Source organism: Spodoptera frugiperda, chromosome 30, assembly GCF_023101765.2.
Source record: "Spodoptera frugiperda isolate SF20-4 chromosome 30, AGI-APGP_CSIRO_Sfru_2.0, whole genome shotgun sequence".
NCBI lineage: Eukaryota > Metazoa > Arthropoda > Insecta > Lepidoptera > Noctuidae > Spodoptera > Spodoptera frugiperda.
The window spans coordinates 5,221,340-5,247,977 of NC_064241.1; positions in this window are offsets into that span (position 1 = coordinate 5,221,340).

Sequence of the window (26,638 nt, forward strand, 5' to 3'; positions counted from 1 at the left end):
ATTCTCAGGATCTTGTCAGGTGTCCGGGTGTATAAATTGTAGTAATTTACAAAATGGAGCTTAATTTGCTCGGTCAAGAAAACATAAAACATAAAACCAGGTCAAAGTCAGGAAGCCTGCAGGACCCTAAGTTTGTCAAAATTGTTAAAATGTTTGCATCGAGATTATAAACATTTATCCTACCTTGTCTTTGTCCAATGTATCGGGTTCCACACACTCACTCGCATTAAACAAACAAATTATCAAATATCACTGAAGTTGAATTGTCACAACAAAAATAGTAACCAAATAAATTATGAAATATCACTCAATTTAATTATCACAAATAGAGACTAAGCAAAACTATCATAAAACCACAATACAGATATCCCTAACTATCACTGAACACGCATATACGTAGAAACTTTCAATTGCAAATAATAACCAAACAAATTATCAGATATCACTCAATTTAATTATCACATAATATAATAACTAAGCAAAACTATCACAAATCCACAATACAAATATCACTAACTATCACTGAACACACGTATACGTAGAATCTTTCAAATATTAGAAGAGCGTTACACGTCCGCTCAGCTCGGTGTCTCGATGCAAACTGTTCAGGTTAGGTTAGGTTAGACCAACCTAACCCAAACCTAACCCAAACCTAACCCAAACCTAACCCAAACCTAACCCAAACCTAACCCAAACCTAACCCAAACCTAACCCAAACCTAACCCAAACCTAACCCAAACCTAACCCAAACCTAACCTAAACCTAACCAAACCTAAACCTAACCTTTTTGTTGTCGGAGGGAAATCCTCACGGACTTCCTATTCCTAAGAAAAGGCGGAGGGGCTTCTTACCGGCTAAAGGCCACCGGTGTTCTCTCTGCACTTGAACGTGGGGGCGCGAGAATCTAATTTCTTCCGCAGCCCCACATCACATAAGCCTAAACTTAACGATTAAGTTTTAGTAAAAAATTCGTAACCTAGTGGTCTGGTGCGACTCTAATAGCTTTTAACTGGCTGATTTAGAAATCATAGTCCTGTATTCAGCAGTAAACGGCTGTCTGATAATAATGATGAAACCGATGTTGTTGTCTGACTGTTTTTCGTTTATATGTTTTTTTTTGTTTTGTGTGTGCAGTTACAAACATAGAAGTTAGACATACATATGATATCCAGACCCGAAACAAAAAATTGTGAATCACTAAAGGCTCCGAGTGGGAATCGAACCCGCTGCACCTTGCGTGGCAATCGGTTGCCCAGTCACCGCGTTAATCGTACAGTAAAATTTATTTAACGAGTGTGCATACACAAAACTGTTAGAACAATATTTACTTAGACTAGACATGAATTGTCTGAATATAAACTATTCACACAATTCAAGTACTACTAGAGTTCCATACAAAACATATTGTCCTCACACAATGCTTCTAATATTTTCTCCTCGACCATTACGTGGCCGTGACAATAGGAGCGCGCCTACGTGTGTACGTGTGTATACCTAAACACGTTCGGTGCGCACCTGACCTTTTCAAGGACACCTCTTACGAGGCCAGTATATGTCCTTCCAGCTCGTCCCAGCGTTTCCACGAACATCCATCTTATAAATTCCTTTTGTTAGTGCCCTTTCATTATTCATTTTACGTAGGTATACCTAATAATAAATAATAAAAGTTTATTAATGTGCCACTGTCAGGCAAGGGCCTCTTCTTGGACAAAGAATACGAGTGAGCTTACAATGGTTCTTTAATAATGTTTGTAGGTAAAATATATACCTATTTATTCTCTAAAAATGTTAGTGGAGGCATGTAGTAAGCTGACTTCTTTGACAGCGACTTTACCTGTATTACTGTTATTGCTTGTGTTATTTCAGACTGTCTTTCTATCTACATATGTACAAACATATGTAGATAGAAAGACAAGCTAAGTTTATGTTCAGGTAATTCAGTCACTGACGACTTTAAAGTCCTAACTAAGCTATGTTTTTATTTTATTTATTTCGTTAGTAAAGTGCACATATTCGTTTCCTCTGTACGTATACGTTAAATTACTAATAGACTATCTAGTAACACAATTGTGTGCTTGTTATATTGAAAATATAGAAGGCAGGGTGATAACTATGAAGACAATAGAAATCACCATCGTAATGCCAGAACGCCACCATAAAAATTGTAATAATATTGAACCATTCTCCGAAAAGTTGGTCAAACTTTGGAATAAGGAGAGGCTTCGGACGGAAATTGGGAAGATCAAGGGGCAGATGTTTCTCGAATGATAAAAAGTAACGATTTGTGATCAATCGTGAGGTTTATTTTTGTAGCTGGAGTAGGGATCGAATAGTCGCACGTAAAAATTCACTAATAAAGAATTGTTAATACTGTGTTTTTGTAAAGATTATGATACCTATAATAATTGATCATTGAATGAATTAAAACATACTTATTTTCTCTGGTGAAGCATCGGTACCCTGCAATCTTAAATTATATTGTATTTATCTCAAACTTAATGAAATTATAATATATGTATATGTAGTTTACGTAGTGTTTTTAAATAGACGAATATTTTTTAATAGATTAGTTTAGTCATATCTCTGTATGACCTACATTTCTGTTTGATCATACGTATAAAATATTTCACAAACATGCTAGGTATCTTCTATTTTTAGGAGCCTGTAATATTTTATTGAAATAAAGAATTCACAAACATTTAATATGAGAAATTCTTTTCGCAAAAATAAATCAGTCTCTATCCTCGTATGAAGAATTTTAGGGTCCATGAACTACATCTGGTGTAAATCGTAAATGAAAATTTAAAATATAAAATTCTGACGTTTGCTAAAGAATTTCGATGTTTTGATGTATAATAACTTTTCCAATAGGAAACACTCGAGTGAGTGGACATCACAGAAACTTTTTCAATAAACATTTCGTTTATATTCTGCAGGTGCTTTTCGAGTGACGTAGAAATTTATAATGATCAACAAAACTATCCCTAGCTCCGAATAAAGAGTGGAACAAAAATTGTTGAAATGAGTTCTAGTACATTTTGCCACATAATGAGATTTTCTGTCAACAGCGAACACAACAAAGTGAATAGAAAAAGTTTAATATAATTTATCGTGGGCGAGCGAAGATAAAATTTATTTAGTGCTCGCTGTTTTAAATTGTACTTTATGTAGATTATTTTTGGTACCTATTAGTGTGGCAATTACTACTGTAGGTTTTCGTATCGGCTATAAATTGGGTCAAGAACGCGACTTTGTGGAGCACGGTGTCAACATGTTTGTTCGTGGTATTTTCAATAGAACCTTCATTCTTTGAAATTAATTAATACGACTTGTGCTATTCATTTATTTTGCTAGTGCTTTTCTCTTTCTAATTACAAAAGCCTTATAGCAATGTATGTACAGATGATGATACACATCAAGTGTAGGTTATAGAATTAATGCATATTATGCGTATGCATGCTACAATATTTAGTAACGAATTTAGCAGTAAACATGACAGTGAAACTACACAGAGATATTACACCATTACACATGAAAAGTAACTCTCCCGAATATATGATATTACGTAACTAAAATTTGATATTAGATACAACATTCAAAATAGAGATGAATACTCAAATTAATATCTTCATGCAAATACGAAGCACGCAATACAAAATTACGACAGCACGCCACAATAACCAGTGATGTGCCAACAAAGATTATAAGTGCAAGCGTTTCGAGTCAAATCCAGTGACAGGAACATAATTAGACCGCAACGTACCAATGTAGTACGAACAACCACATTACATCATTAATTTTGTTCACGATCGCGCTAACGAAGATCGTTTGAACCAAGTACCAACACTAGTTCTCATTATAATGATATGGAGGATCCAGGCGCTTCAATTATTACGTTTTAATTACCTACAGACGTTGTTTGAGCTCATTTAATTCTTCCTTCGTTTGTTGTTTGTTGGTTCGACAGTCATTTCGTTAATTGAGTTGGTCTATTAACAAAGATGGGGGTTCTTAAGCGTGTTTCTGTTTATCGGGAGGTTTCAAGTTCTTTTTTGTTTGTGTTTAGACGAATAATTAATGGGATGTGTTCTGTGCTTAAAGTCAAAGGAGTTTACGTGTTTAATGTGACTTCAGGAAATTACAAATTAATTCCTGCAGATATTTGTCTTAATTGTTTTGCCACGTGTGAAATGTATATGAACTTGTATGTTTGTAAACGCACCCACGATACAGAAAATACTAGTGTGGGGCAATGTTGTAAAAAAGAAAGAAAGAAAAGAAAGAAGTGGTGTCTATTCTTCTTTAATACATAGTCAAGCATAAATTTAAATACAAATTGCAACTATAGTCATACATACACCAGGCAGTGTTAATCCGATTAATCAATAAATCGATTCAAAACCCTCACATTGACAACTTCTACCACTATTCCCACCAATTACGAACCACATATTCAACCTTATTACAGCAGCAAAATGAGGAAATTCCTATCACACGTCGTTTGTAACGAACCGTGACGCGATAAAGCGATCATTATCATGACCTGGTTTTGGCCACCGCTAAATATAAGCCACCCCTTTTTATGTCGCCTCCCGGATTCGGCGCCAATACGCAATAACGCTTTTTGTTTAGCTCTCGCTCCACGCTCCCTCAAACGTGACTATCGTGTGACCTGTATTCTGAAACGAGGAATGGTAATGAAAGGTAAATGGATATTGTAAAAATTTACATAGATTTTAATAAGGATTGCTTATTTACATACAGCTTTGAACATTTGTTCCGTTTGTTTAGTAATCGTAAACGTGATTGCTAAACAATATAATCGTCTAATGGCCGATTTCTGAGTCGAGCAGTGCTTTTGAATTTAATTTCTATAATGGTATGTACTTACTTGCTCGGAAATCAATGTATGGCAAAGTTGTTATAAGAAATAATAACAAAACTCGTGAAAAGAGTGTTACACTAATTTTGTTAATTATGAAGGGCGATGTTGTTTATGTTTTGTTGTTTATACAAAATATTTGTTGACTATAAAGTTTACAAATAACAATAGGTACAGAAACTGCTAATTAATTCTAGGTACTTAGATTATTGTATGGATAGATAATTCTGGTAAGATTTTAGTTCTGAGTAGTAATATTGAGTCAATTTGCTCTGAAAACAACCCAGTTTTGCCGAATTTAAACAAAATTTGCTCATTTCTGTGATGTGATTATGCCTTTACCCTCGAAGTTGTTATTATATGAAAATGTACGCGAGACAAGCCATTATTGTTATTGTATGTTTAAAAAGTTTTACTAACGTAATAATTTCGGGTTTTCCCGAATAGTTTCAAGCTCTAACGAAGCCCTTATTCATGAGCTCTAAACATTGTTACACAATTATGAATTTTAATATTAGAGTGATAATAACTAGTTTCATGATTATATTTACTGTATACGATGAGACGATAGAATACAATAAATTTGTTACCACGCCTATTATTTTCCCGGGTATCGTTAGAGATTAAGGGCTTATACATTTAACACAGACCGGGTAACAATGCTCACTGCTAAACTTTTTACTTTGAAGGGGCATAAAGATCCAATTCTTTTGTCAGGCGAGAGGTAGTGCCAGACTCTTACAGTCTAAAACCATCCCGTTCCTACTTCTGCTTTGAGCCGGAGCCCCGGTAACTCCTTAGGGCCTATGCACACCTCGTTTTTTAAACGCGTCGTCGACGCGCGTTTTCCGTGATCGCTGGTGCGTTTTTATCCTGCAGAGCAGTTTGTTGGCGTTTGTATAATACAAACGCGCGGCACCGGCGCGTCTGTTTCGCTACAAACGCGCGTCGACGGCGCGTTTAAAAAACGTGGTGTGCTTAGGCTCTTAGATCGTCCGCAGCTCCAGATTCACTAGTTAACCTGAAACATATCACTTAGAACATAGCAATTTTTTTTCAACCCCTATTACTTAACAACATTTTGTGTAATTCACGTATTGATTTATGTCCTAAATAGAACATATTTATCATCATAATATTTTCGTGACAAGGGGGAAAAACTAGTAAAATAAATCCGTAGGTAACCATTTTTTTATGTTTAGTTTATTTTGCTGTGATCGCAATTGCGATGTAACTAGGACGAGGGTAAACGTGCCTCGGGGTAAAATAAATAATAAATATGGGATACGGGCTACCACAGATTAAATAAGTTAGATACCACGCTTTATAGCGCTCGTGGAATTTTTGTCTTCACTTGAATTATGTGATCTATGTGACTTAGGGAAGATATTTATTTGGCATTTCTCTTTGTATATTTTGGCCCCTTCATTGATCGACTGATTATAAGTCAAGTCAAGATCAGATAACTGAATTTTATTTCTTGTCATACAATTATGCGATATGATTTATTACTCAACGCAACGTCACACTTTTTATCCCCGAAGGGGTAGGCAGAGGTGCACGTTACGGCACGTAATGCCACTGTACAATGTACACCCACTTTTCACCATTTGTATTATAAGTCACATGTAATAGGGGGTGAATATACTGGGCACAATTCGTGGGTTAAGAACTAGAGTAGCGTAAGAGCAAAAACACATAAAAAAATTTTTTTCGCTATTCGCTTTTTCAATCCTTGTATTTGTATGTGCCGAAAAACTAGAACGATGTAGTGTGTAGATTGCTTAGTACAATAATAACGCATAAAAATTAAAGAATTTCGTTTATTGCTAAAAGGAAGTATTTCTACTTACAATAATCTTGACATTATTTTGTCAATAAAGTTATGAGCACAACGATTGTAACTCGACTTACGAGCGAATAGGACACCGAATTATGCCCTCAATGTAATCGCTCAAATGGCGTATCTTGTCATACGTTATTAACGCAGAAAGTTTGATTTTGTAGCCTTGTAATTTTTCTCCGTGCCAAAAAAACGTAAGGGTGGGTTACGCTACTATTGCACTAAATAATTAAAGTAATGCAGTCCGTTATTATGACGTATGTCAACCAGTTTTAGAAAAAAATATATTTTTAAATGAAACCGTTTTTTTATTGACCATGAATTTACAGTATTCTGCAGCCAATAAATAAAGCTTTATTTTAAGTAAAAAACAGACATACAGATACTATAGATTTTGCCATAAAAGACCTACAAGTTGACGGTAGGTAAATTTGAATTGTTTTTCGGCTCTCCTGAGAAGTTGTCATTTTGCCCTACTCTACTACTACTCTAGTTCTTAACCCACGAATTCCAGTCTCCTCCTGATTTATTACTTGTTTTTTTAATTATGTTTGTAAATACTTTTTTAACACGTTAGGCAGTGTTATGAGGCCATCAGGCACTGAGTTAATTCAGTTGCTAAGCAAACGATGATATTTCACATTTTTAGATACAAAAATTGTCTATTGTTTGGTAGTCAATACAATTAATTGTATTTTTTGTTCTTTTTTCGAAAGAGATTGACATTTTGTTTTGTTTTTATTTTCTTCGAATTCGAATATTGTGTGCCAACTTTATAGTAATTCGCTTAAAAAGTAATTTAATTTTGTTGTAGGTACTTATACTTACAATAAAATTAAGTTACAGTAAGATTGTTACATTATTCGACTCAAAGTCTAAAGATAAGCGTAACTAAAAGATAACACAGAATATTCGTTGATATTCCAAAAGCTAACTCAAACGAATGTAAAACAAATATAACATTAAGATTAAAATGGAATAATTTACTTTTGCTCATAGCAACCATCTTGCTGTAGTATATAGAAGATATTTTGTTGAAATTGTAACATGTTCTACGAGTATGTTCCCCTGAAGTAGTTTGTATACAAGCAAATATCGTACCTACCTAATTTATTCATGATTGAAATGCTTAAAGACTAATTCCCGAGGCAAATATTAACATAAACACATAGTTAAAATCAACGTCTCGTGAGCTTTGTTGCTCTTAGTATAATGTAGGGAAAACAATATGCGGTAAATGTACTTGAATGCTCTTAAGGCCGGATTTCTCTACTTTACCTACTGTTAATAGTTAAGATTATTATTGAAATGTGCTTTAGTATGTGTAAATTGTAGCCAAAATAAGTATAGAGCAAGACTGTGTACCGGTAAACTATGGCAACTTTACCAGACCCTTGGCAACTTTACCATACTATAGGTATTCGGTATAAACTCATTTATCTAAAAATCTACCCACTAGAATTCTGTTTTGTAATAGTGGTATTTTTTAGACTTTAAAAGGAAATATTTACTATATTTTGCGTAGACGTAAGACTGCTATTATGCCAGTAATGGCCGTCACAATGTATGCGTGAAAATGAGCTAAAAGTTAGTTGTTCCTAAATTGTGCTTACAGAGCCTTAACTATTTGTCACAGGTGAGTGAAATTTTGATCTTGTATGTATATTATAGTTGGGATTACTGTTGTAAGGTCAGCAATTGCTTTTTCTTTAATTTATTGATAAATAATCGCTTCGGTAATGTTGACACAGGTTAGGTAAAGTTGCCACGGCCTGCTTTGTGGCAACTTTACCTACAGTTAGGGTTGGCAATAAATGTTTTTTTCCTTGTTTGTGTGTATGTAACCATTTTCGAATACCTAAATTTCCCAGCATAATAGTGAATATCCTGGATGATAAGTTATAATGTATTTAATAATACCTTTTGTTTTAGAGCCAAAATGGCTCACATGAAACAAAACCGCAGAAAACTCGGAGCTAGACAATATAAAAAGTATACGAAAGTAATGTTAAAATTAGCTATGGAGATAGTGAAGTCAAAAAATTAAAAAGTCAAAAGATTAAACATTATTTTGTAGCCTTTTTTTACAATTTTAAACATAAATACTTAAAATTTTAGAACTTAATTTAGTTTAAAAGGGAACAATATTTTTGTCAGATATTTATACTTTTTTTTACTTTAGGTTTAAGGTTTATAATTTTTTTTTAAATATACATGTCATAAAAAAATTCTCATTTTTTGACAACCCCGAGCGTAACAAATTATTTGTATGTAAATTACGATGAAACCCGTGGCAACTTTCCCGACTGTCCGTGTAGCCGTTATCTTTATAGATTTCCTCATATTGTTTGCATTTTAATACGAAGAGGTCCTAGATGAAGCCCTCTGTACCTCAACAACTCTTTAATATGCAATACACGATGAATACGGCGCGTAGGTAAAGTTGCCAAAAATTTGGTATCTTTACCCATGTTGTTTTTTCTTTACTACGGCTAAAGTAAGCGTTTGTATATAATGACGATAACAGTAAAGTGAGCCAGATAGACTACAATTCTAAATATATAGTTTTGGTTTCTATGCGTCTTATGGTTAAAAATATATTTCGCTTTTTGTTCCAAAATATGGTAAAGTTGCCATGTTTTACGGTACTACAATTATCATAGCGATAGATGTACCGTACCGAGATCGTAGCACTTTGTGAGCGTAACAATATTTTAACTTGCTACGCCGTAGCGGCTACGATGCGTAGCACATAACCGCTACAACTACTACGCTAGTGTACCTGGCTGTTTTTATCAATGTTCTATTTCAGTCTCGTGTAAAGTCTATTTACAATCGATTTTAAAAATAAATTATTAAACGTATAATTATGATACACAAAAAAGAACAGACAACAATATTGATCTGCGTATTTACTCCAAAATACAAGAAATAAAATATTTCATTGAAAATTACAGCTATTGTTATCAGAATACATTTCAAAGAATTGCTTGCTTTGAACGAAGACTACAACTAGTTGTTAATCCATTTACGAGTGAACGAAACGTGACTGCGTTACGATACGGTCCCCTCAAGCGAACCCTTTTCGCCCCACCTGAAATAAATTCGAGTCTTTAGTTGCATTTTACGATCCCCTTAAGATTTCTTCCTCTGGGCATTTTTAAAATGTAACAGCGAATGGCGGTTTTATAAGCGTATCGTGGTATCGTTAACGGTGACTCTGAAGTTTTATTTATCCGTCTTATACTGAGACAGTCTTCTTTAATGGTGATTTCAATGCTATTGTTCCTGTGGATAATGCGATGTTTTGTAGAAATAAACTACATTATATTTTTCATTCAAATGCAAACAAAATAGTGTTGTAATTTCAAAGAAATCATTAGATTCGATTTTCTAGAGTCAACTAAACTATACCAATATTGAAAAGGAAAATTGCTTCTACGCTAATTTACAAACACCATAGTAGATTAGAAAATAAATCAAACACCATTATAGCTGTTCACACTTAACCCTATAACAAACACACATAAAACATGGACTCGCTTATTTCCCTTCATATTTCTAGTCGAAAGGAAATTACACTAACTTTGTTTGACATAGCAACAGTTTAGCCATTAGCGATATGCGGCTAAAGCTTAGCATAGTGTATAAGTAACGAGGTCGTTATCTTATCTTATAGGCCATCAGACTATCGTGAATCTTTTGACTTGACTACACTAATGTTTCACGTAGGTTTTGATGTCTGCTGATTAGCTATCTGATTGCTTTGTTGAAAAAGATGAGCATAAATGATAATGGACGTTAAAAGAAGTGCTTTTTTGGTGCTTCTTTGTATTGTGTGTCTATGTGTTTGAATCTGGTGTTTTTATGGCTTTATGGGAACAGTGAATTATAAAGTTTTTGTTTTACTCGTGCGTGCCATAGGAAGTGTTTTTAGTAATTAAGTAAAAGAAAGACTTAGAATAGTGAAAAACACATTTTTTTGTTACTTTTCTTTTTGGTTTTCAGTCTAAGAGTAAACAAAACGACACCAGCAATTTATACTGCGCTAACTCAAAAAGCGTACTTTACAGTAGAGGCGTTTAAAGGGAAAAACGTGATAACTTTTACATTAATTAAGATACTTTTTTGAAATTTGGTATGCTTAATATTCAATTTATTCATTGTAATATCTCATATTTATATTTTCTTAATTATTTCTATTTTTTGATTTAGCGCAAGTTAGCCGTATATAAACGTAATTCATCAAAAAAAATTACATCTTATACACGTCTAACTTATGTTAGCGTAGTGTAGTACGGGACGTCGTAGTGCATGATCAATCATCTGATGCATATTTCAATATTTTATAAAGAACATGTACTTACTCACAAAAATAATAGTCAACGTACCATTAATAAACTAATTAATACGTTAACACATAAGTATTTACTATGTAAAAGTCGCTAAGTCGTTCATTTTACAAACGAACAAGTATAAACACGAACGCACTAAACTACGCTAACTATGAGTTAGTGCAGTGTTGCACGAACTTTGACCAAAATGATCCCCGCGCACACTCCGCTAATAATAGTTGGCGTAATATAAATCGAGTGATTTCAAAAAGTACCTTTACTTAGCGTTTTATAAGATTTGTAACTTTCTTATTTTTGCATATTTCTTCTCAATTTTTTTATGACGTATGTAAACACACATTTTAAGCAACTTGGCATAAAAAAGTTTTTTCCAAATTTCGAGTTAGCGTAGTATAAATTGCTGGTGTCGAAAAGGTACTTGGCACATACTATATCATCAATTTACTAACAAAAAATTCCTAAATCATTCAACAAAGAACAATATATTTTTCCTCCAAATCCAATTTCACGTAACCCACTTTTTCAGAAGCATTAGCAACGGCCATCAATGGTCCATAAGCTCGGATTACCGAATGGTCACAATTTGTCTTTGTGTCAACTTGATCCAGGTTGTGGACATCCAAGATAAAGGAGACGGGTCACTCAATAAATTGGCAATCAGGATGGGTTGAATCGAATGCTAAGGGGATTGCATCCGAACATGTGCAGATTGTGCAATACCTACAGACTCAGAGGGAATAGAATTGGATTTAAACAGATAAACTGTCCATCAGTGATTGAGCCCGATATTCTGATAAATATTTTCACATGAATCAGAGACCGCAGGTGTACAAGTTTATGTTACGATTATTCGTAAAAATGGTGAATGTACCATTTTATTATACCTATTTTTCAGTTTGGGTTTCAATTTTATTTGGAATTATTTTTGAGTTGTTTATTGTTTGTTTGACTGGTATTCGTACTATATGTATACTTTTCTTTCATAAGTACTCCACGTTCTTCGCCTTTTTTTATTCTATTGTTGCATAGTACTTTCATACTGGGTGATAGTTCAACATTATATTTTATGCCTCTTGGAAAACAGGCAAAATGTTATGTCAGTATCTAGTTTCTAGTATGCGTAACTTTAATTTAGACACGGCTATGTGAACTGCTTAGCATATCTCACAAGTTGTCGCAATCAACTAGGGATGAGGGTCTGGTTGTGATCTTAGACGACGGCGCAGCAATTTGTCACTACTTACGGCATTTGCCCTATAGTATGTGTTTTGAAGTAGGTTATTGTGAGACCCAAAACTTTATGGGCGTCTGAAGTTTCTAGTGGTGACGTAGTTTGTGTTTCCTTGGGATATGTTTACACTATAAAGAGGAAATAACCTTAACCTACACTTGACGCTGGCGTGTGTTATAAAATACGGGTTTATTCCGATCGTAGTGAAGAATATTGATGGAATAGTTTGCCATCGTTCACATTTTCTTTTTATGTCCTTAATTTACTACTTCTTATCTATACCAGCAAAATATACAGCCGAAATATTAATGGAATAAAATCATCGGTAACTTCATACGCCCATTAATTATTTTCAAGATTGGAAACATGGAAAAACAAACATCAATAACCGTCTCTAAAGTCCCATCCCTCTCTCGAATGTTCCAATAATAATACTCGTACGTAACATCCGCATCAAACAAAACAACATTAACATAATATGAAGTACCCACACAAACCCATAAAGGGAGGTTATACTAAAGTTGAAATTACTTCCTGACGGTAGATACAACTCGAGTCCACGTGTGTGAAAACAGAATCGATAACAAAAGAGAAAACAACTGTAGTATCGAGATAACACCAGCCTGGCCAACTTTGCCTTTGTTCTGAACACTCGTAAACTAATTTTGAGAATGTTAGCTCATCCCTAGTATGTATGTATGTACTATGAATTGTTGCTGCTTCGTTCTAGCAGTTATTGTAGGAAATTGCTCAGAAAGTCCTACTTGAAAGAGAAAATGTTATGTTTTTCGATTTTGTACTTTTTCATTCTTGTACTGAGTTTGGATTTGTACACATAGATATGTATAGCTTTTATGAAAATAGTTTAACTGTAACTTCAGTGTAGACGATTACATTGATTAGAACTGAAATGATGAAGATGTCACGTTACAATACGATACTAAGTTACAAATATAGGTTCATACTTTTTTCGTAATCACTACTGTATTAATTACTATAGACTGACGCTGAAAAGTACTAAAGTATGTTTAAAACAATTCAATGATCTAATAACGTTATTCTTGATAAGAAAAATGTATCCAGTACCTCGTAAAAACAAGAGTCGACCGACAGGATGAGAAATGTTTAATTTGTGTTCGCAAACCTGCGTGGAGGTTTCAAACTCGTTTGTTCAATTTCCAGAGGCAATTTCAGTTGAAACAATGTGCCTCAATATTTTTTTTACTCGAACAAGGTACAGACACAATCATAAAGACTAATGATCGAAACTGGAGGTTTTAACGAGTTAAATTACTGTACAAACAAAAAACAATTTAGGGACGATGTCGATCATGTTTTTAGGTCATTATATTGAATTTTTATAATAAAAATCCGCGCAGGGAATTTGTTTTAATATGTATTTTATTTTTTGCTTCGCTTTTTATTTTATGCTCGTTTCGATAATACATTGTAGCTACTTTTTATACGTCACTGATGTTGTTGTACAATTAGTGGATTATTCTCAATGTATAGACCTGTAATACTAATTATATTATTTGACGTAATATATGCAAAATAGATCCTTGCGCAAAGTATTATTGAGGCACGAAATTGTGCACTTTGTAAAGTAATAGAGGCACGGCCCAAAACATGGGACGTAGGGACATAGCTAGAGAAGTGTGTGTGTCGATACTCTCTGACTATTATATATTTTTAAGGAATAAATAAATATTAGTATGGAATGGTATAAACCAGTCTTTGGATGATAATAAATCATTAGTTATTATAAAGTAATCTATTCACAAAATACTTTAATGTTTATTCACGAATAGTTTGCTCATAAAACAGAAATAATTGCAACAGTTGAAATTTTGTGTACAACGGCGGCAAAAGTTCAAATGATTCACAACTCAGCAATGAAAGTCGCGACAGTTAATTGTTATAATTAACAGTTGAGACTTCCGTAGTTTATGGAGTTAAAATCCTCTCTCTAGATTTTAAATTACATTTCTGTAGCTACACTAAAGAAGGGCTTGAAAAAGTCGTTCCGGCCTTTGCGGCCGTGCAATGGAACTAGTTGAAGTCATTAGAGTCGAAGTGACAACGGCTCGCCTACTGTGAAATGGCTAATTGCGTCGCCCCCCTCCCAATTGTGGTCGCGTAATTATACCGGCGCTCGCACACACAGTAATAAATGTAACGATTACCGGTACACTGAAAAACCGTTTTTTTGCTGCCTTTGTGTTTGTTAAACGTCGCATTGCCGTGAGCAACGAAATGGTTTTAGAATTAAATGCGTTTTGCGACTCCGTCTAGGATTAAAGAGGTATTGCTTTGAGCATGTGCATTCACTTCTTGCTTTGACAAAGAATTATCATTTAATAGCTCTATTCACCTTTTGTAAAAAGAAACTATTTTTGTAAAAACATCTAGAATGTTATTTAGTAAAACGAGAACGTTGCAGAAATAAATACACTGAAATAGCAGACACAACTGTTGTCAGTTTTGTTTTGGATTCAAACACAACAAGCTTTTGATTGCGTCATTCAATAAGTTTACAAATAACAGAATGCCTGACGGCGCTAGAATTTTCCCATTCAATCGAATTTAATTGGAGTCGTTGCCGTCGCACTCTGATTGGACATTTGAAAGTCCGGTCTGTGCCACAGCCAATCACTGCGCCACCCATTTTCCGGTGCCGTGGCTGAACTAATATTAGCTTTAAAGTTGGCTACCGCAGTTACCTGCTCATTGCTCCTCTTGGGATTGCGTGTTCTATGTTTACCGCAATAAAGTGGCTCAGAACTTTACGAGCGACCACACGATCCATAAGAATGGGGTAACTAAAAGCGGATAACCGCTTCCACTATTCACGCCAGATAGTTAGCACTTCAAAATTCAGACATGAGCTGGAACAAGTTGTGCCCTAAACTATGCATGTCGGGGGCCAGTTGTGAATAGTTCTGTCAGGTGTAATTCCTGAGAGGGTGTAGTCTGACCTGTTAGCTTTGCTTCTACAAAACTGAACTCCAGCTTTGTTGCGTTTAAGTTATGTTAAACGGTTTGAGTAGGTTGCTACATAGTTGTTGGGTAAATCAAACATCAAAGAATGTATTAACATTCATAACAAATATCATGAATCTTAATACACTAATCAACCAATCAATAAAACAATAGTTCGATAAAATAATTTCTCTAGTTACCTGAAAATGAATAAAACTCATTACTATAACACGGCAATCAGTGTGAAAACGACCAAACGCAGAAGGAAAAACCTTTATTTTTTATTGCTATCGAAAGCGAATTCTAATCTCGTTTTTCCGTGTCATTTACCAATGGATAGCTTCATTATTCTGTGGACCGTTCACCTTCACAACTTAAAATATATTCGGCAGGTATAGCTAACTATGACTGAGCAAGCCGGTGAAATCGTGAAATTAAAAATTCTATCCTAAAATTGGAATTAAATTCCACACATGTTTCGTGCGTGGCAGACGATGGTTCAGCACGTGTCAGTATTTTTTTTTTCAATACGTTTTGTATTTCAACGTGATTTCTTTTTTAATTAAAAGTATCAAAGTTTTAAGCGATGTTGCTAGTGTAGTTTGCTGAGATGGGTAGAGTTTTCAGGTATATCAAGAGTCGAAGGTGAAATAATCTCATTTCATTGTTTCATTACTGTATATTTTTTATTGTTATTGCTAAGTGTAAACTTAAACCGAATCTACTAACTTCATAATAGTTTTACGAACCCAGCATAACATGACTAACACTTGGTAATCGCTACTGCATTTCATCCCATAGGACTAAAAAAACAGTAGCATTTATTTCTTTTTTCATTTCTTTGGAACTAGTTGTGTGTAAACTGGTTTTGTTATTCCCTTATGTTATCTCGTTTTTAATTTATTTTCTTCTACGGTAACAAAGTAGTAATTCCTCGTATTACCTTTATAAGTATTTAAAATTAAAATTTTCTTTCTGAAATATTAATATCGCCATCATGAATTTCATCTTACTTTAATTAAATATAAGTTAAACGGTAAAGTTGCATTGTTTTGCTTTCTTTATAAAGTTCTTAATTTGAAAATATGAAAGAAGAATAAAATATAAAACGCATAAAGCCTTAGACAATGCTCAAAAAAGTTTATCTTCTAAAACGTTATTGTGACGTAATAATATTATACCATGGAGTAAACTTTCCCACACAATACTAAACAGGCGTTTAAAGAAGGAAAAATATTCCCGTTTCCCCTAATGAGACGTGGGACTATTCGAGTAGAGTAAATTGGGGAAAAGTAATTTCGCGAATGGCCACCTAGTGTACAATTCTACACCTGTTTCAATATATTTATCGTTACTGTTAAATAAATTCGAAACGTTTGTTCAAGTTTTTTATTTGTTTTGTTGTTTAAAATAGGAACATGAGTGCTTTCAACAATATTGGTTGTACGGTCGGTGTAACCCTAATTCAATATTGTTGGAAGTAATTGGGGATGTTTGTCTTGCATATACATCATTTGTGTTTGTAATTATACTTCGTATCTCTCCCGAAGATGATTACAGTTTACATGCAGCAGCACGCGAGATGATGCTGTCCCAATCACACTTTTATAGCTATTATTTAGATATTTTTAAAGTCGACTACAAAAATAAGGCGTATTTTTATTACTAAATTTTCGCAACACTATGCACGCCGCCACTACACTACCAAACCTGGAATGTCATTCTTTAGAGCAAAATTTTTTCGATAATTTTTTGGGTATTTATGGGTGGGTGGGAATGTAATCATCTTCGGTCAAGATACTCGTATAATTAGATATCAAACTTCACAAGGTAAGTTCGTTTGATTCTTAAATATGGATAGTTGATTGGTGTATATTGAGTATTTTGAAAACGAATTCTCATAAGCTTCTTATGTGGTCAATCTGGAGACTTGGTGGGCAGAAGGATGAGCTACCTTGAGCATGTATGATGATTACAGTTTACACCTTCTCTGTGTGAGAATAATTCTTTGCTTAGCAGTAGACACTTATAGGCTGTTGATGTCATTTGATAAATAAGAAAATATTAATCTTTATATGAATAAATATTGAACACGAATATTTTTCTTTTCAACGAAACTACACAAAAAACGAAAAGAGATATCAAATAACATCTCTCGTTTATAAAAGTAAACAGTCATGAAATGAATATATCAATTTAAAAAAGATCAAACAACATTTGCAATAGCGCTGCTTCTATATAAGAGTAACTGAACTAAAAATAATACAGCAGTCTAGACTTTAGAAAAACAGAACAGACAATAATGAGAAGTTCGTGACAAAAATGCGCACATTTTGTCTGAAATACAAACATTTGTTGGGGGGAACATGCTCATTTTCAATGCTCGCAATATCTCAACTGCGCCCAACTGCAAAACGATCTTTGAACGAGAGAGCTTAAATAAACAGTACTCTTAAATCCCCGGGCAAAGGCTTGGAAGGTGTCACAGCTACTAGTTAAATCAAAGCGGAGGCGTCACAGAATTCCAGTTGCCACCAAGCCAGGGCCCGCTTTATATCAACATTATGCGACAGTTATTTCAGGCAAGAGAGAACCGAATAGCCCTCCAGTGAATATCCTGCGAATGAAATGTGGAATCTCGAGCAATGAGCTCTCAGAAATTTTTATTCTCCACATTCTCTGTAACCAATTCCTATTTCCTCGAGAATTAAAATCACACGTTCATGAAGCTGGTTATAAACCAGTGCTATTTATGTTCCTGAATGTGAGAGCTTTGAATTACTGAGCATTGACATTTTAAGGATTCCGCTTTAGACATTTATAAATTAAGCCCCCAAAAAGGTTGAATCACTGAAAGTATTTACATGTAAAGTGAAAATACGATTAATCTTGATTTAGAGGATTTTGAAATTTAGGTCATGAGCGAGTATTTGCCCGTGGCTCGGTTGAAAATGGAATGGGAGCTAGGTATGCTAAATTAATGTTAACCTGAGTTGAAGAGAAATTGAGCAGTTTTTTCATTAGAATGAACAATGGAAATCAATGAATAGGTTTTCTATTAAACTATTTGTATTAAAGTAAAACTAAATTAGGTGTGCATTTTACAAAATGAATCGACTGTATACCTGTTTCACAGTTTGTAATGAAACTATTTCAAAATGCATAATGTATAGTCAACACTAACTTCTACACGTATGTAAGTTTACGCCACATAAATGACAAAAATCGTGTTACGAGTAAATTGCCACAAAATCCAAGATATCCTGCTCAATAGGGCGCTAAGCTGAGACTTGACAAGATCAGCGCCGTTTACCCTAAATTTTTGGAGATTATTATTAAAGCTCTGCGGAGGGATAAAATCTGATATCGTTAGGTTTTACGAGTGGCCGTGATTGCTGAGAGTTCGACCGTTGAATATGAAGCAGCCGATCAACGGATACATTGAGATATTTAAATAGCGCTTATAGAATAACAATAGGTAGATAGCTACTATTAAGATAGATATTCGAAGGACATTTTGTATTGAAATTTTGTGATATCAACCTCGTGATCAGGGAGTTGAGAGCAAATTAGAATATTAAGTTTATGTTCTGTCATTAAAGAAGATGTTTTCTTGACTGTGATAAAACCGATTAGAGTGTTTAAATAAAGAAGCCATAGCCTAAAGTGAACCAAGGAAAAACGACATACACAGATGGGGCCTTTAGAGCTGATTTATCCTGAACTGCGGACTACCTAGGGTTTACCGGGGCTCCGGCTCCTGAAAAAAAGCCTAAAGTGAACCAAGGAAAAACGTCATACACATGTTACTTTTTTGATAAAAAGGGGTTTTTCCTTTCCCAGCAATATCAACAAGATTTAACAAAGCCTCATTGTTCAGTAAAAACTTCACACCACATGAGAAAGATCCTGGTTTATTTGATTAGGAATTACAACGGCCACGTAAACCTGTGAAAGGTTTTAAAACGCCTATTTTTATAGCTAATCTCCGTCGGTTATTTTTTTGTGACATACGAATAATTCCCGGAACGCTCAACGCAGCGGAAAAAATATTGCTCACCGCGTGGTTCGAGCATTTTTTTAACGTCGGCTCAATTTTGCTCGCCATGATAGCAGAGTGATGTGTCTGGCCTATGACAAAAAAGTCAAGAGTCGTCCGAAATTGGGCGAGAGGTGAGAGAGTTATTTTACGTTTACACTTGTACGCATAGTTATGAAGTGTGCAGTGCCATAGGTATTTTTCCGGGTTTTTTAATTTCGTGAAGTGGAAATACTGGGTCCACTTGTCCTTTTTTGTTCTTCAACAATACCATTAGTCAAATGTGTAGAGTTGGGTATGAATATCAAAATGGTGTATTAAAAAGAAATATTATTGTTACTGTAATCTAGTGTAATTTTATTATTATTGAGAAATTGGAAGGGTTGTAGTCTAACTGACGACCCACGTGTAATTAACTTTGATAGCATTATTTTCGAAATTATTAGTTCTGAGTACTGATATTATATACTGTGTGTTTAATTAAGTTGACTTTGCGTAACTTACTCAACTCTTTTTAGATTAGTTACTTTATGTCTTGTTAGAATAAGTGGGACTATATAGTAGTAAAAAGCATGTATTTCGCAAAGAGACTACCAACATATCGAAAAAATAACAAGCATAATCTTCAGTTATTTATAACTTCGAATGGAATAGCTTATATAGTATAAATAACATAACATAAAAATACACGTGGAAAGAATTGCTACACGTGTCCCATAAAAGTTGAAGTTACATAAGACGAGGTTCATTGTTTATTGATATGTTTCGTGATATTAATACGACATGGCCTCTTGCTTATATTTCCACTGTAAAGTTAAATATATACTGAATATGGTAATACTATTGGAAAAACCACTGAGAGTATGTGTATGCATGCATGCACTGTTACGCCTTTTATCCCCGAATGGGGTGGCAGAGGTGCACATTACAGCACGTAATGCCGCTAGGTATACAATGTACACCCACTTTTCACCATTTGTGTTATAAGTCCCATGTAATAGGGGGTGAGCCTATTGCCATATTCTGCGTACAATTCCAGACTCCATGTTACTACTGAGAATTTTTCGAAAAACTGACTAGAGTCCAGTAGTACTTTGATTGACCCGGGAATCGAACCCGAGACCCCTTGTCCGGCAGTCGCACTTGCGACAACATAACCACACTTTAATATTACTATTAAGAATATTTATTACTTAAAAGAATATCAATGAGTTCTAATAAGAAAACACATACAAACATGTGAACATAAAATATTTAGAAATCAACCGAAAGAAGTATGTAAGATTCGTAGCAATCGGCGTTCCACTGTCTCTGCTTCCTCCCCCATGGGAGACAGGCATGAGGTTATGTATGTATAAAATATCATCACTAGTAATTCCAGTACGAATATAATGGTTGTCTCTCGATAGATAAAAATGTAGTAAAATGACATAAAGTTGAGACACGTACCAAATATTTTAGTTCAAATAATATTTTCTATACTTGTAATAATAAAAAAGTACCTAATACTTAATATTTTCACTGTCAAGAACCAACAAAAACATTAATCAGCGTCGATTGTTTGTGACCAACGGGATATTGTTGTTTTTCTATGGCTACGGACAATATATACGAGTATTTACCCGAATGGCGGATACCGTTGGGTCCCTTTAATTTCCGGCTGCACTTGTGTCCTGTTTATTCTCGGCTTTCCATCAAATTCTATTTAACAGGACGACAGGCGGTCCTTATTGTTTAAATTAAAGTACTTACGTGAGGTTCGTTGAGTTATTACAATAATAAAATGTCTCTGTGCTCCATAAATTATGGGAAATTGGATAATTTTGCCGTAAAATATGTTTTTCTTTAGTACATAATTTGATATTAGGTTGGAGGCGTCATTTGTTTTGCGAACACGTGTTGGATATGAAGATTTGTGTCATGCTAATAACTTTAATTAGAATATCTTAAAATAATATTCAAGCACTTAAAGCGAACCAAAATAGATGAGGAATTATTTATAAGTATCTTTACTCAAACACGGAGTAAATTAAGTCCCGAAATTTTAATGAAAGTCGCTACGTAATACATAAACTCGCCACAGAAACAAGCGATACACATAAAGAGATTTACTTTGAGACAGAAATTGTATACCTTAATTACCTCATTTCTAGTCGAGAGCACTAATTAGGTAACGATCGCGTCTGATTGGGAGCCGCGCAGGTACTCTGCCGAGCCAACAAAGACGTTGAATACCGAAACACTTGAATTGGGGACTCATTAGAGCCTCTTTGAGCCGGCTTGTTTGACATCCACGTTGAATTCGCTCTCATTTGCCACTCACAAACGTTGATGACTGCTAAGCTCTCTGAAGAATTGGAACAAGCTCCTTTTAGATGTCACGAAAGAAAAAAAATATTGAAATACTTTTATTGTACCCTTGAAATAATGTTGGCAGATTAGAAGGACGAGATCATTAAAGATTTTGTGTAATATTAAAATGTGTTCTCATTTTGCGTTTTTTTTTTTTAGATTAAAGGTAACGAGAAAAAAGACTTGCTTTGAAATAAAACAACGTTGTATATAGATAGGTATTTGTATTTATTTAGTTCAAAGAGCATCACACTAAGGAGATCTTGGGAGGCATTCGAGCGGAATAAGTGGCTTTTCTTAAGCTAGACGCACTCGAGAGTCAAAAGATACGATAGGTATTGATGTATTACGGACTTAAGTGAAAAGAATACAGAGAAAACCAAACTCACAAATAGAAATTACTTTTAGTAGAAAAGAAAAAATAGATTTTCCAATTAGAATGTGATCAAACAGCGGGCTATTAATTAATCTGTCAATAATAATTGGGATAACGATGTAATTTCCATGAAGCACTGCAACCAGTTCCACTGAATGTCGTCGGTACACTCAACAGCAGTCAGAATGTCAAGCATATTAATGTCAGTGCCTGATTAATCCTGAATCGCATGGTAATTGGATTTCTGGTACAATTACGAAGCAAGATTACCAAAGCCACCAGTGATTGACACTAGGACTTAATCCCTAACGGTCTCATTCGGTGACACATTGTCTCCGAGTTCAGACAATAGCACCACAAACACGATCCTCTCTCGAGAAGATTAATGAATCTCGCATTATTTTATTTTTGTAAATGTAATTTGTAAAGCGGCGTTATCTTAGGATGTTTGTTATACTCGTTTTTGTCATTATTTGAGCCTCAGACGCTTAATTTAATTTGTTTTTTTTTTTGCTGAATAATTGTTGTGTTATGTTTTGTGTAGAATATTATGATTAATTAATAGAATTACGTGTTTAATGTTAGTTCTGTCTTTGTTGAGGGTGTTTTTTTTATTATTCGTGGACATTATCTCATGATTAATGGTCACCACATTAATTGTTGAATTACGTTCTCATATAATAATATCTCCGAATTAATAAATAATAGTCTAGTAAATAGTAGACGTTTTTTGGACATCAGTGGTCGTGATAGCAACAACAATGTTAGGTATATGCAATTTGTTTCAATTGTTTCTCTTTTATGAGCAATAAAGAAAAGCCATGCGAGTAAATTAGTAACGAATTTAAATAAGAAACTGGATACACGAGAAGAAAGAAGAAGAATAAAAATGAAAGCCGGATTATTAAAGAAACTGTTAAAAACGTTTCTTAAGGCTAGACATGTCTTCTACCTGTATGCCACACGGGATACTGCACTGATCACGTAAACAACTACAGTTTGTGTTGGTCGTTAGCAGGTAGCAGTCTTGTGACTAATTACTAATTGTGTTAGATATACTAAAGTCGATATCGTTTATCTTGGACACTAGTGGATTATATTGATGATACGTTCCCGAACAGAAGAAGATGTACCAAACGTGTTTTGGAGCACCATAGCAGTTTTTGACTAGGCTTCGCTTTACAATTTTAAATACTTGAGAGTTTCTTCTTAATTTGTCCGCCCACAGACTTGGAGTTTATTAGAATATGCAAGCGATTCCGACCTTTGACTATATTTACATGTTTTATAATTTGGTGTAACATAATAATAATATCCCATCTAATTTCTCTTCATATCGTAGCAATTTTCTTTTATTTTTTCATTCTGATTCTCACTCTTTCTGTTGTAGGTGTATGCGTAACGATTTTGAACCTAATCTTGATTTATAATATCACCATTTTCGTATGAATACGTACTTGAAACAAGTTAGATATTCTTGGAAAAAAATTAGAACTAAGTCGCTTAAACGAAGTATCTATGTTCTGCCTCTTAAAGCTTTTTCAAATTCCATGAAATTGTTCTACATTTCTGTTTTCTGAGAAAACATTTGGAACGTTTGTTGTGTTTGTAATATTAATATTTTCAGGCGCCCTACCATTAGCTCTAGTGTCCCAGTAAGTACTTTGGTGAAAAATGTGAAAAAAATATCTAAAAAGGTTGAAATAGAGTGGTAGTTGGCAATGAATTGGATATAATGGAAAACCTATGTCACTTGGCGCTGAGATTGTTATTTATGGATATTGCTACCAACTGGTCCATGTTTTTAATTTTAAAAAGAAAAATATACATCAGATTACTTTTTAATCTGTGCTTCAATTGTAAGGGTTTGAAATGAGAAATAGATAAAAAATTAGGTTACTATTTATTCGTCGTTCCAAAATCTAATTTTGAATAGGCTGCTTTAAACTAGATTGGATAAAAAAGACCTTTCTATAGGCTAGTAACAAAATGATTTAGCCATTTTTAGAATTTGTACTCACTTGAATATATTTTTTGAGCAGGCCCTACATATCACCTTGTACTGTCAACTTTTTGTACAGAATTTCAAAGAGCTTAATTCAGCAACCACATTAATTCAATAGTGTCAAGCTCGAAAGGCCTACAGGGTCACCACAAAAAAGTAAAAGCAACGACTTTCACCCAAATAGAGGTCCAACATAAAATACCTCCCAGATTGTAATTTACTGCCTCAAAAAATAAAACCTAGAGTTTTGTGACTACATAAACGGAGGGAACTGCCGTATAGATTTTGGACCTCAAGATATTTTATGTCCAGAGGCACGTGTTGTGTATTGAATATGTGTATTTTTGGGTCAATCTGGGGCGAAAGAAATATGTTTCGAAGTCTATTGTATCCATAAGTAACTGGCCTTTAAGTTGTCACTGTAAGGTACTTATATAACAGAAATATTGTCCCCATGAGAGGTTGAAACGAAGGGTTTCCGAATACCATGATCCTTTTTGGGTTTCGTGTCCAAAAGGTTCAGCAAGGGTTTCGATTACTAAGATTACTGCATTTCCCTGTGCGTAATTTATATGGCTGTATTTTTTCAATCTTTTTGGAGTGTGTCTTTGAATAGATTACAAAATGGTTTTAGGGATGATTTCAAAAATACCAATTCATTGTTGTCGATTGTTTCAGTTTGTGTAAAACATTAATTATTTCGATTTTGTTTTTTTTTATTTTATCCAGATTGTACCAAGAAAGGCGCTTATAAATGACAGCCAGTCCTAAACATAAAAAAATCCCTGAGAAAAACCTAACAGTACTTCCATTTGAATTTCGAATCGAAGATTGTGTGTGGCATCCAAAAGCAAATGTTCTGTTAAATAAACGTACATAATATTTTTCGTGTACGCTATACAAAACTACAAAAAAGGCACATAACACTGAAAAACCAGTCAATGATACCATTCTCTCTTTGGCAGTAACATCTGAAATGAAAGTCGTACACACAAGCAATTTATTTTTGTGATATAATAATGTTACTATCAATGTTAATGGTAGGCCATGAAGAGACTATGTGACCGCCATTATGAATTCGTTCGTAATGAATGTCCCATCGCACGTGGCTTGTATGCTCAATGATAATATGTATCGGAATTGTTTCATGTAGAAAACATTACTGAATGGTAATAAGTTTCATGTATATGGAATACTGATTGCTTTGGTCGTGTGTTGGTCTTAATTGGGGCTACTAAAATTACAGTCTACAGCTTCAGTATCTAATAAGTTCAACTTCATGTTTAGCAAAATGTTTAAAAAAATCTAAATGTGTAAATTTTGAAGTAGTGGAAAAGGAAATCAGTAGTTTATATTGGTAACATTTTTTTATAATGAATTCAATACATAGAGATTGTAAAAAAAAATATATAGATGCAAGCACAACGTTTAGTTGCAATTTCATTTAGAAAAAGTAATTTAAATTGATAGCTTTGATAGATAGAAAATGTTATATATCTATAATAACCATGATGAAAACCTATCATCTCTTGAATGTGGCTTTACCATCATTATGATTTAAAAAAATAGCAATTAATTAAATATGCCTTTTATTCATACACGTATCAAAAATATTTTAATCTATTTATTTCAGTTAGAGATAGGGGTTGACTTTATTTTTATATGATAACCATTTCTACATACCTCATAGATTTATGTATATGCCAGACCCTAACGTAAAAAGTTATGGCCCAATTTCGCTGTAGCTTATCTTTGATTCCACTCCACCAATTACGATAAGGTGGTTACATATTTCTTTGTCATATAAAACTCACGTAAGGAGATCACATAAAATAGCGGTATCATATTGTGGCTTTTCTCAGAGGTAAGCAAAAGTGTAAAGTAAGAATATGGGACAAAGAATAGGGTTGGCAATATATCTTTGTCAGAAAAGTCTATCGGTCAAACAATATATGACTGCTTATCCAAGTACTGTATAGTAAGGAGATTTGTGTTCAGTGTCTACCAATTGATATGTTCTAATTGTGAATTGAAGTGAATGATTATTATTATATCGAGTTTTCTGTTTTTTTCTTACGATTTAAATTAATTGTGTATTTTTGTTACGCGTTTTCGAGTTATTGTGTCCCCAGAGGGTGGCCTGGTGATCTGTATCACAGGTATTACCTATCACAGACACCAGTCTCTATTAAGTGATTAAATTTTATGTGACTCTGTACAATTGATGATGGGAATTATTACTTATGCGGAACATTATGGACTTTTCTCAGGTACAAAGCCTTTCAAGAGTCTCTTCATCTACAGAGTTATATGAAATTCGCTCACTCAATTTTTTCTCGATCCTGAATCAATCACAGTATGTTCCAAAGCCTGCGACTATAAACAATAGACAAATAAAACACTCTGTACTAGGTACTCAATACATTATTTACGCAGCACTCAATTTTGCCTGCGACAGATAACGTATTTTATGAAAGCAGTTAAGTTTACGACTCGGTTAAATATGTACCGTGGTCTTGTTCGGTTATGCCGCCTACGAAGTTATCTCATTTACGACGCAATTTGTGGTTTAA